We start from the raw sequence: 9,183 nt of genomic DNA on the forward strand, positions 1-9,183 counted from the left end.
CCCATTCAGATGGAACAAAATAACGAACAGAAATGGTCAAACGTGCAGGACTCGTGTAGCCTGGGAGGACTTTGGATCCCTCAATTCAGAGAGTGTTTTATGAACCACCCCAACACCCCTTCTGTTGGGATCGCTTCGGGCTACTTGATCTCGGCCGCCCCGCTCCTTGGTCTCTGCTATCATGCCAGGCAGGGCAGAAAGCTCATTCTCTACTCTCTGTGGCCTAGAAATCCACTTTTGCTGTCCTATCACGAGAGAGGCTCTGGCGTTTGATGGCTGCCGAGTGGGACAAATCATAGCAGCGAATGCTTCCTGAGTCCTCACTTTCTCCAGCTGCTGGGAACACGCTGAGCTCAGGAGTTCATTCAGTCTTCAAGCAATCCTTAGGGAAGGGATTGTTAGCCTCACTTCCTGGGTGAAGAAAATGAGACTCAGAGAGTTTTAGTGACCTGCCCAAGATCACACAGCAAGTGAGACTCAGATCCAGAGCCCCTGACACCAAAGCCAGTGTAATCACTATGTTATTTGTAACCAAAGCCGTGGATGAGATCCCTCTGACATCATGGATTTGCCTGCATCCGCTGAGATAAAAATAAGGTGCTACTACTTTAATCTGATGTTTAAGAACTCATTTCAGGAAGTATAATGTGTCTTATGTACATTTTAGGATGATTAGACGTTCGAGTATAGTTCTGAAGCTGCCTGCTGAGTAGGGCTGGCTGTCTGCTCTGTCGCTGGGATGACACAAAAGACATACATTAGAGGGAAATGTGCTGAAACAATTCTCCTGTTAAAAAATAAATTGCGTTGGCTAAACTGTGGGATATTTATATCACGGAATACTACTTGGCTATGAAAAAGGAACACAATACTAATGCATGTAGCAACACAGATGAATCCCAAAGGCCTCATGCTGGGCAAATTCAGCCAGACACAAAAGAATACCTAGTGTACGGGGCGCCTGGGTGGCTCAGCCGTTAAGCCTCTGCCTTCGGCTCAGGTCATGATCCCAGGGTCCTGGGATCCAGCCCCACATCAAGCTCCCTGCTCCGCACGAAGCCTGCTTCTCCCTCTCCCTCTCCCCCTGCTTGTGTTCCCTCTCTCGCTGTGTCTCTCTCTGTCAAATAAATAAATAAAATCTTAAAAAAAAAAAGAATACCTAGTGTACGATTTTATTTATATGACATTCTGGAAAAGGTAAACCTGGCCTATTAGTTTGCTACAGCAACCACAGACACAAAGCGGCTTAAACAATAGAAACTTACTTTCTCACAGCTCTGGGGGCCAGAAGTCTGGGCTTGAGGGCTCAGCGGGCTTGTAGAAGGCTGTCTTCTCCCTGTGTTTTCACATGGTCTTTCCTCCCGTGTGTGCATATCTGTGTCCCAATCTCCTTATGAGGATACCAGTCATACTGGATTAGGGCCCACCCATAGGACCTCATTTTAGCTTACTTACCTCTTTAAGGAAAACTGTCTTCAAATACAGTCACATTCTGTGGCCCTGGGAACGTATGAATTTTGGGAGAACTCTATTCCTCCCATACCACCTAGTGTAGGGTGAAAATAGCCAGAACGGTGGTTGGCTCTGGGAGGAGTGGGGAGGCGGCGCTGACGAGGAAGGAGCGTGATGAACTTTCTGGGGTTGATAGTAAATTGTACCGGGCGATGGGGGTAGTGGTCACGGAGGTATCAGACTTCCTGGAATAATACACTTAAAACATAAGTTTCATTGTATGTCAATTTCACCTGAAAGAAAATCAGAAACAAATATTGAACTCTAGTTAATGATTTGCATGCACAGTGTTTAGGGGCGAAATATAGTGATGTCTGCAAATTGCTTTTGAACTGATTGATGGGTGAATAGATGGATAGATGCAACAGCATGTTGACAATTGCAGAAACCAGGTGGTGGGTTTATATGGGTGTTCACTGTACAGTTCTTTCAACTTTTCCGTATGTTTGAAATTTTTCATCATAAAATGTTGGGGGAAATATATATACATATATATATTTTTTTAATTTCCATTTCAAAATGTGCCAGATATTTCTCATAAAGCCTCTTCGGTGCTAGATCAAGGTCCACCCATAGAAGCACCACGATCCCATGCCAAAGTCATCGGTAGCTCAGTGACCTCCGGTGTTTTTAGTCCCCATATGCCTGTGTCTGGGAGGAAGGGTAGGGAGACAATTCAGAGAGAGGTCTGAGGATCCTAGGGAGTTCCAGAAACTGGTTAAGGTGTCAGAGGGAACTGAGGTGCAGAGTTGTTCAAGCTTTGTTGTTTAGGATCCAGGACAGACCGAGCTCTGTTTTCTCAAGCTACGATGGAGTAATTAAGCCATGATGGGTTGGGGGTGGGCATACGAATGGTAAGGAGTTGGCAGCACACAGTAGGTGCACAGGTACTGAATAAATATTTGAATGACATTGGAAAGGGGCCTTCTAAGCACGTGACCCTCAGGAGACAGTGAAGTCTCCGGTCCGGTTAAGGGAGTCTGTCCCTGCCTCTGCCCTGGCCCACCTCTGGCCTGGCCCAAGTCACCTCGACAAATGGGCCCAGGAGAGCTGGCCTGGTCTCTGGGTTCCTGGACAGCCAGAGTGAGGGCACTTTGCCACATTCTTAGGAGAGAGCACATCCAAAACAATTTCTTTTTCTAAAAACTCAGTGCTAACGGGTTCCAGATGTCCATTTGTTATATAATGGGGTTTGTTTTAATAGCGTCAACTTCCAGATGTGCAGCCTGGAATCAAGAAGCCCATTGGCCCCCTGAGGACACCACGAGCCAAGCCTAGAGCTGCCCGGGGTGGGGGGGGGGGCGGGAGAGACAGACGTACGTGCAGAACCAGGCATGGATGAGGAGCTGGCCGTGCCTTCCCGCCGCCTACTGGGCCCTTCACCTGCCTAGCGGCTGTGCCCTGACCAGAGAATGGAGAGGGTGGCGCATCCAGCTGCCCGTTGGCCAGCCCTGTCCCTGAATAAGGGCTCCCAGGGGACAATCACAGAAACGCAGCCTGAGGGGTGCAGTGCCTTGGAATCTGAGGTGCACCGGAGCTTCTGCGTGACCCTGGTTGGGTCCCTTGGCTTTGCTGAGCTTCACTGTCCTCTGAGGTAAAGCGGGTCAACACCATTCCACCCTCAGGGTCACGGGGGAGGGCGAAGAGGGGAAAAGGGCACAGAGGAGATACCAGGAAGCCTTGGGCCTTTTCCCTTGGTCACAGGGCAAGGACCAGGCCCTTGTAACCCAGCACGCCCCCACTCTCCCACCAAGCCAGGGAACACCTGGCCAGCACCAGCGACACGTTCCCCCAGGAACACTGGAAAAGTACCACTGGTAGGGCTCTCACCACCTCCGCCGGCGGCTTGGTTCGTGGCCCTGCATTTACTCTTCCCGAGGTGTGAATTTGGCTCTCCGGAGCCTTGCTGAGCACGTCACTCCCTCGTGTACCTGTTGGCCCTTGGGTGCCAGAAGACAGGGCCTCAGACCCCCAACCCCTCTCCTCTCGGGCGGCTGCAGCTATAACAAGAGATGGATTCTGGTTTAGGTGTCCTGAGGGGGGGGGGGCCAAGATCCCGGACAAGAAAGCTCACACAACCTGGAGGTAGTCACAAGACACACACACACACACACACACACACACACACACACACACACTCACACGTCTCTATCCACAAGAGAAAAACTCACTACCGTGAAGAAGGTAATCATCCCCAAGTTAACCCATACAAATAATGTGAGTCCCACAAAATTCCAATCAAACTGGGGGGGGGAACAATATAAGTGGAAATTATTGAAAATGAAATGAAAAATTGAATTATTGAAATTGCAAATTGTTGAAAATGAAAAATTGAGACAGAAAATAAGTATAGTTAATAATTGCTATGGACTGAATGTGTTCCCCCAAATTCATATGCTGCAATCCTAACCCCCTTATTAGGAGGTGAGCCCTTTGGGAGGTGATGAGGTCAGAGGGCAGAGCCTACAGGCACGGGATTTGAGCCCTCGTTGGAAGGGACCCAGAGCGCTCTGGCCCCTCTTCTGTCCCGTGAGGACACAGCGGGCAGCCCGGAGTCTGCCACCTGGAGGAGGACCCTGTCCAGAGCCCAACCGTGCTGGCACCCTGATCACAGACTTCCAGCCTCCAGAACCGTGAGAAACACACTTCTTGTGTTTTTGCACCACCCCGTCTGCGGGACTTTGTCCCAGCAGCCTGAACAGAGACCGTCATGGCCTCTCGGCAAATGAAGCACAGAAGGTAGGACTGCCCCCAGCAAGCTGCTACAACACAGGGTCAAACTCTTAACACTTCCCGCAGGACCGGCCCCCGTACTGACGGGACCAGCCCCAGCACAGCAGACAGGGAAAGGGCACAGAAAACTGGAAGTCCAGAAACCGGCCCATCTACAGCCCTGGATGTGGAGTGTGGTAAAGAAATGCATTTCAGATCGAAGTCAGTGGGAAGTGACAACCAGGTCCCTTCGGGGACAAGGACTTGCCAGTGAGGGAGGAGGGCTTGGTTTTCATGTTTTCTCTTTTCGGGACTGTTGACTTTTCTGACATGTATTAATTTTTTTTTTTCAGTGTCAACATATTTTTATGTCAATGATGTGTTCTCTAGAGACCTTGATTCCTTTTAGGTTTTTCCCCTTTGTACATCTCTGTATTTAAGAGAAACCTAATAAATGTCCTAACACTAACAATAAAAGGTTATGGAACAAGCCGCTGGTGGCTGTTCTCTCAGGGAAGCGGGCCTGGGAATGCTGGATTCCCACCTCTCTTCTTGTCTTGGTCGTGCTTCTGCTTCTCTGTCTTCTTCTTCCTCACCTTCTCTCTCTCTCTCTTTTGTTTAGGTTGCAGGTATGACTTTAAAAATCGAAAAGATGAGGAATGAATTTTGAACAAAATAAACAAACCAGTGCGGAAATGATGGATTACTCACCGAACGGGGACTGGACAACTGGCTAACAATTTGGAAAAAAATAAAGTTAGATTCCTGCCTCACATCAAAATAAACCCAAGATGGCTTAAAGATTTGCATGTCAGAAGTTAAACCATAAAGAATCCTAACGCCTGTACAATTTTACGATGAGCAACAATTTTCTAAGAAAACGTCAAATGAACAGATGGATAGAATCAGACAACAAAAATGTATAAGGCTCCTTTCCATCAAAACAAAATAAAACTAAGGTTAAACTGCAGAGAGAGACAGAGCAGAAAGACAAGATAGCTTTGTAACAAAGAATCAAGAATTTCTATATATAAAGAGCTCTTACAAAAACTCCTGCCCACAATTTTGTTTTTCGAAGCCAAGAATAGAGGGGAATGTGAGCACAATTGAAAGCCGAGTTTCCCAGGGCAGGCTGCAGGTGGGGTGGGCGGGGCTGAGCCAGAGGGCTCAGAACGGGAGCGAATAGCCCAGTGGGGCAGCTCCATGTGGCAGGGGTTCCCCAGTCTCCCTGGCACCGACAGTCCCATCCGGTGCCAGTTTCTCCAGCCCAGCCTGACACACACCCCGCCCCGACACATCTAACATTTCCCATTCCTTCACACACATCAGACACTTCCCATTCCCATGACTTTTCTAAATGCCGGTCCCTCTGCCTGGCTCACCCGCTCTCATCTCCACCAGAAAAAAAAAAAAAAATCCAGCTGCTCTTTGAAAGCTCAGCTCAAATGTCCCTTGTTGCGCAAACCATCTTTGAGCCGCCTCTGCCCCAAGGAACTCCTCTCAGGCTCCCGCAGTGCCTGCCCAGGCTTCTAGCCACCGAACTACACTTTTCTGCTTACTTGTTGTTGTCCCCTGCTGGACTCTTCTTCTGGATCTCTCCAGACAGGGCTCTCCATGGGATTCCCCACCCCCCACCCCGCACTGCTCCAGGTCTGGCAGGGACCAGGCGTGCAAGCAATACGACCGACACAAATGAACCCTACTGTGAATGACAGAGCCGAGCACTTGAACTGACACCCCCCACCCTTGCTTGGTGGAGCCTCAGGGTCAAAGCATTTCCTAAAATAGTACAGTTTTATTAACAGTAAGGATACGAATTATTGGACTGTCTTGCAATTATGAGAAATACATGAAAAGAGAAGGGCCAAGTCACAGTAAGAGCAAAAGAAAGAAACCCACTGAGGGGCAGCGATGGCTGAATGCACTTGAACTTCTGAGAGCAACTGCTGGGTCTGGCAGTCATGGCCTCATACCAGGAGCTGTACCAGGCCTGCCCTGCCCTCGAGAGATACCCAAGGGGAAGGGGAGAAAGAGCAACAAGAGTTGCTTTGTGGTGACCCCATAAGGGAAGTGCTGCCCGTGCTTGCAGGATGCTGATGCCGGGAACCACGTCTAAGGATGTGTGAGACCCCCCAACAGCGTGTGGTGTGGCAACGGGGACTGGAGCCCACACGGGCAGAGGTTCTGGTGTACTGATTTCCTGTTGAATGTCCAGCATCTGGAATCGTGTCTAATGCACAGCAGGCCTTCGGTAAATGTGTTGACTGAATGACTGGAAACGGTCCTGGAGCTGTCTGGGGATGGTGCAGAAGTCACCTCAGGAGGGTCTTCCCAGACTGAGTCCTCTTGAGCTAGAAAATGGGACTGTTCTCGGCGGTTTGGCCAGCAGAAGACGGGGCTCTGAAGGAGCCAAGGGTGGGCCGGGCCTGGTGCAGGGGAGAGGCTGGGGGGGGGGTCCCCGGCACCGGGCACCAGGGCAAGGACCTTGAGGGAGGAAAGGGACCAAAGGGAGTAGGGATGTTGCAGAGGTGGCAGATGGATGGGGTCTCGACTCCCCCCTCCTCATTGTGGCCCAGCAGGAGATAGTGGGGCGTGCGACCAGCTCGACCAGGCCTGGGGACAGCCCGGCTCAGAGAGGAGCCCACTGTGGGTTCAGTAAAGAGTGTGCCTCCATCCAGGCTTTGAGCGCTGTCATGGGGGCTCGAATGAACACAGGGCTCCGAAAGGCCACGTATGTTCTGAAAGTCACCCAGCTAGCGACAGAGCCAGGATTCAATGTCACATCTTTCTAATTCCAGAGTCTGACCTTTTTTCACTCTGCTAAAAAAAGTGAGGCTGCTGGCCCAAGGCATGCATGGAGCTCCAGGTCACTCTGGGGACAGGGCCAGGCCACAGGGCCGGGCACAACTGTGCAGTCCGCAGAAGACAGTGTCCGGGGGTCACGGCAGGGCCTGCCGGAGCCCCCGACGCCCTCACCCCCCAGCCCCGGCCCCGCCTCACCTTCCTACCCAGAAGCCAGGAACCAGCCTGGCCCCCATCCTGGAGGGGGCTGCAGCCCCGGGCCCAGCAGACAAAGGCGCTTTCTTTCCCAGCACGAGGTCTGGATTGTGTGCTGCTCGGCATCCAAAAGTTCCTATGAAGTAAGTGGTTCCCTCCCAGGGTGTGTGTGCGTGCGTGTTTGTGTGTGTGTGTGTGCGCGCGTCCGTGCACACGGGTGGACGGGTGTGTGGGTCCGAGGGAGCTGGGTTGTGAGGGTGGTCAAGCCCCCTCTCGGCCTCCCGGCTCTGGCTTGGTGTTTCTCTCTGTGGGTCCTTTGTGTGCATCTTCAGCCATGTGTTCCCCGTGCAGACGTGCCGGGTGGGTCTGTGCGTGTGAGCGCGTCTCCACAGCTCTGCGTGGGCCTGTCGGGGATACGGACCTGCACGGATCTCTGTATACACCAGCAGGCACCTGTACACGTTTCCAGGCCTATGTATCTGTGTAACTGAGTCCGTACCCAAGTGCTTTTGGGGGGTGTGTAGGTCTCGTGTGTGAGTCTACAGGAGACACCTGGTCCCGGACCCCCCACCCTGCTGCCTCCGGCTGTGCCTCCTCACTCTGCCCCATCCCTGGCTGTGGATCTCCAGTGCGCAAGGCCTCCTAAAGTAGCCCCCTTCCTTCTCCCCTCCCCTCCCCTCCACCCCCGCCTCTGCATTTGTCTGGGAACAACCCGGCCCCTTTCAGCTCTGGGAGGAAGACAGGTTTGTATAGCTTGGTTGGCCCATGTACTTTCCAAAAGTTCCCTGGCTCCCAGCCGACTCTTTATAAAAAGGCTTGTGGGGAACAGCCCAACAGGAAGGTGGGGACCTCACGAGGGGGCTCAGGACCCCAGCTCCTACCCCCACGATGAAATGGGAGCATCAGTCTGCTGAGTTTCAGCTAGAGAGGGGGCCCTAGGTCCTGACGTTGAGTTTGGTCTGAGGACACCCCACTCTCAAGGAAGGGACATAGCAACTCAGGGTCTCATGCCCAGGCTGGCAGAGGGGGCTGAGCACAGGGAAGGTAAGGCCCGGAGATGTGCCCAGACTGTTCAGGGAGCAGAGCCCCTTCCAGGCATCCTGTTGGCCAGGTCCGTGGCAAGCCTTCTGTGGGTAACCCTGGGTTCGTCCACCTTCACTGAGGTGGGTGCTGTCGCCAGTCTCTCACAGCCTGAGAGGGAAGCTCCGAGGCCTGGCTGCCCCTAGCTCATGGCCTGCCAGGCCTCCAGACTCCAAATCAGAAAGTCAGCGTCTGCACCGTGCTGATCTCTTAGGGTGGGTTTTACCTGGCACCCACCTGGCTTGGGCTGGTTTCTCCCAGCCCCACCGAAGCGCAGGGATGGGAGCTTCTGCCCCGCTCTCCCACACTGAAATGGGGGGGGGGCACCACTCTCTAATGGCACAAGGTTCCCAGGGGCCCTAGGACGTTGGAAGGAGGGTTGTCCAATGGGGTAAGATCTGATCCCGAGTGAAGTTCAAAGCACTGAGGGCAGCCACTCTCCGTGGCTGTCCGTGGGGGACACGTGAGCACGTGCCGAAGGAGGTACCACAGCCTAGGGGAAGGGCAGGCCGGAGCCACCCAGGAGAGGGGCCCAGAAGCGCTCCCAGATGTCAGTGGTGTGGATTCGGCTCCAGGAGGCTCCTGGGTCCCGGAATCGGACAGAACGTGCTTGAGGATGCTGGTTCCTTTGTCCAATCCCCACTGCCCCTCAGTCCCTGCGCCCCCTCTCCTCTTGCCTTCAGGAATCTTCCTCTAGAATGGGGAGGGGGGCGGGGGGCAGGGGGGCAGTACTGGGAAGCTTTGCTCTTACCTGTCATGTGTCCAGGCCAGGGACTGCGTTTGGAACTCAGAAGCCAGGCAGAGTCTTTATTCCCGTTGCCTGTTGCCACATCTCATCTCTGAGAAATGAGCACAGACGGGCCAGCTTAGCACCGGGGTGGG

This window comes from Eumetopias jubatus, unplaced genomic scaffold (assembly GCF_037043125.1).
Source record: "Eumetopias jubatus isolate StellerSeaLion01/CBP00866 unplaced genomic scaffold, mEumJub1_p1.0 scaffold_9, whole genome shotgun sequence".
Taxonomy (NCBI): domain Eukaryota; kingdom Metazoa; phylum Chordata; class Mammalia; order Carnivora; family Otariidae; genus Eumetopias; species Eumetopias jubatus.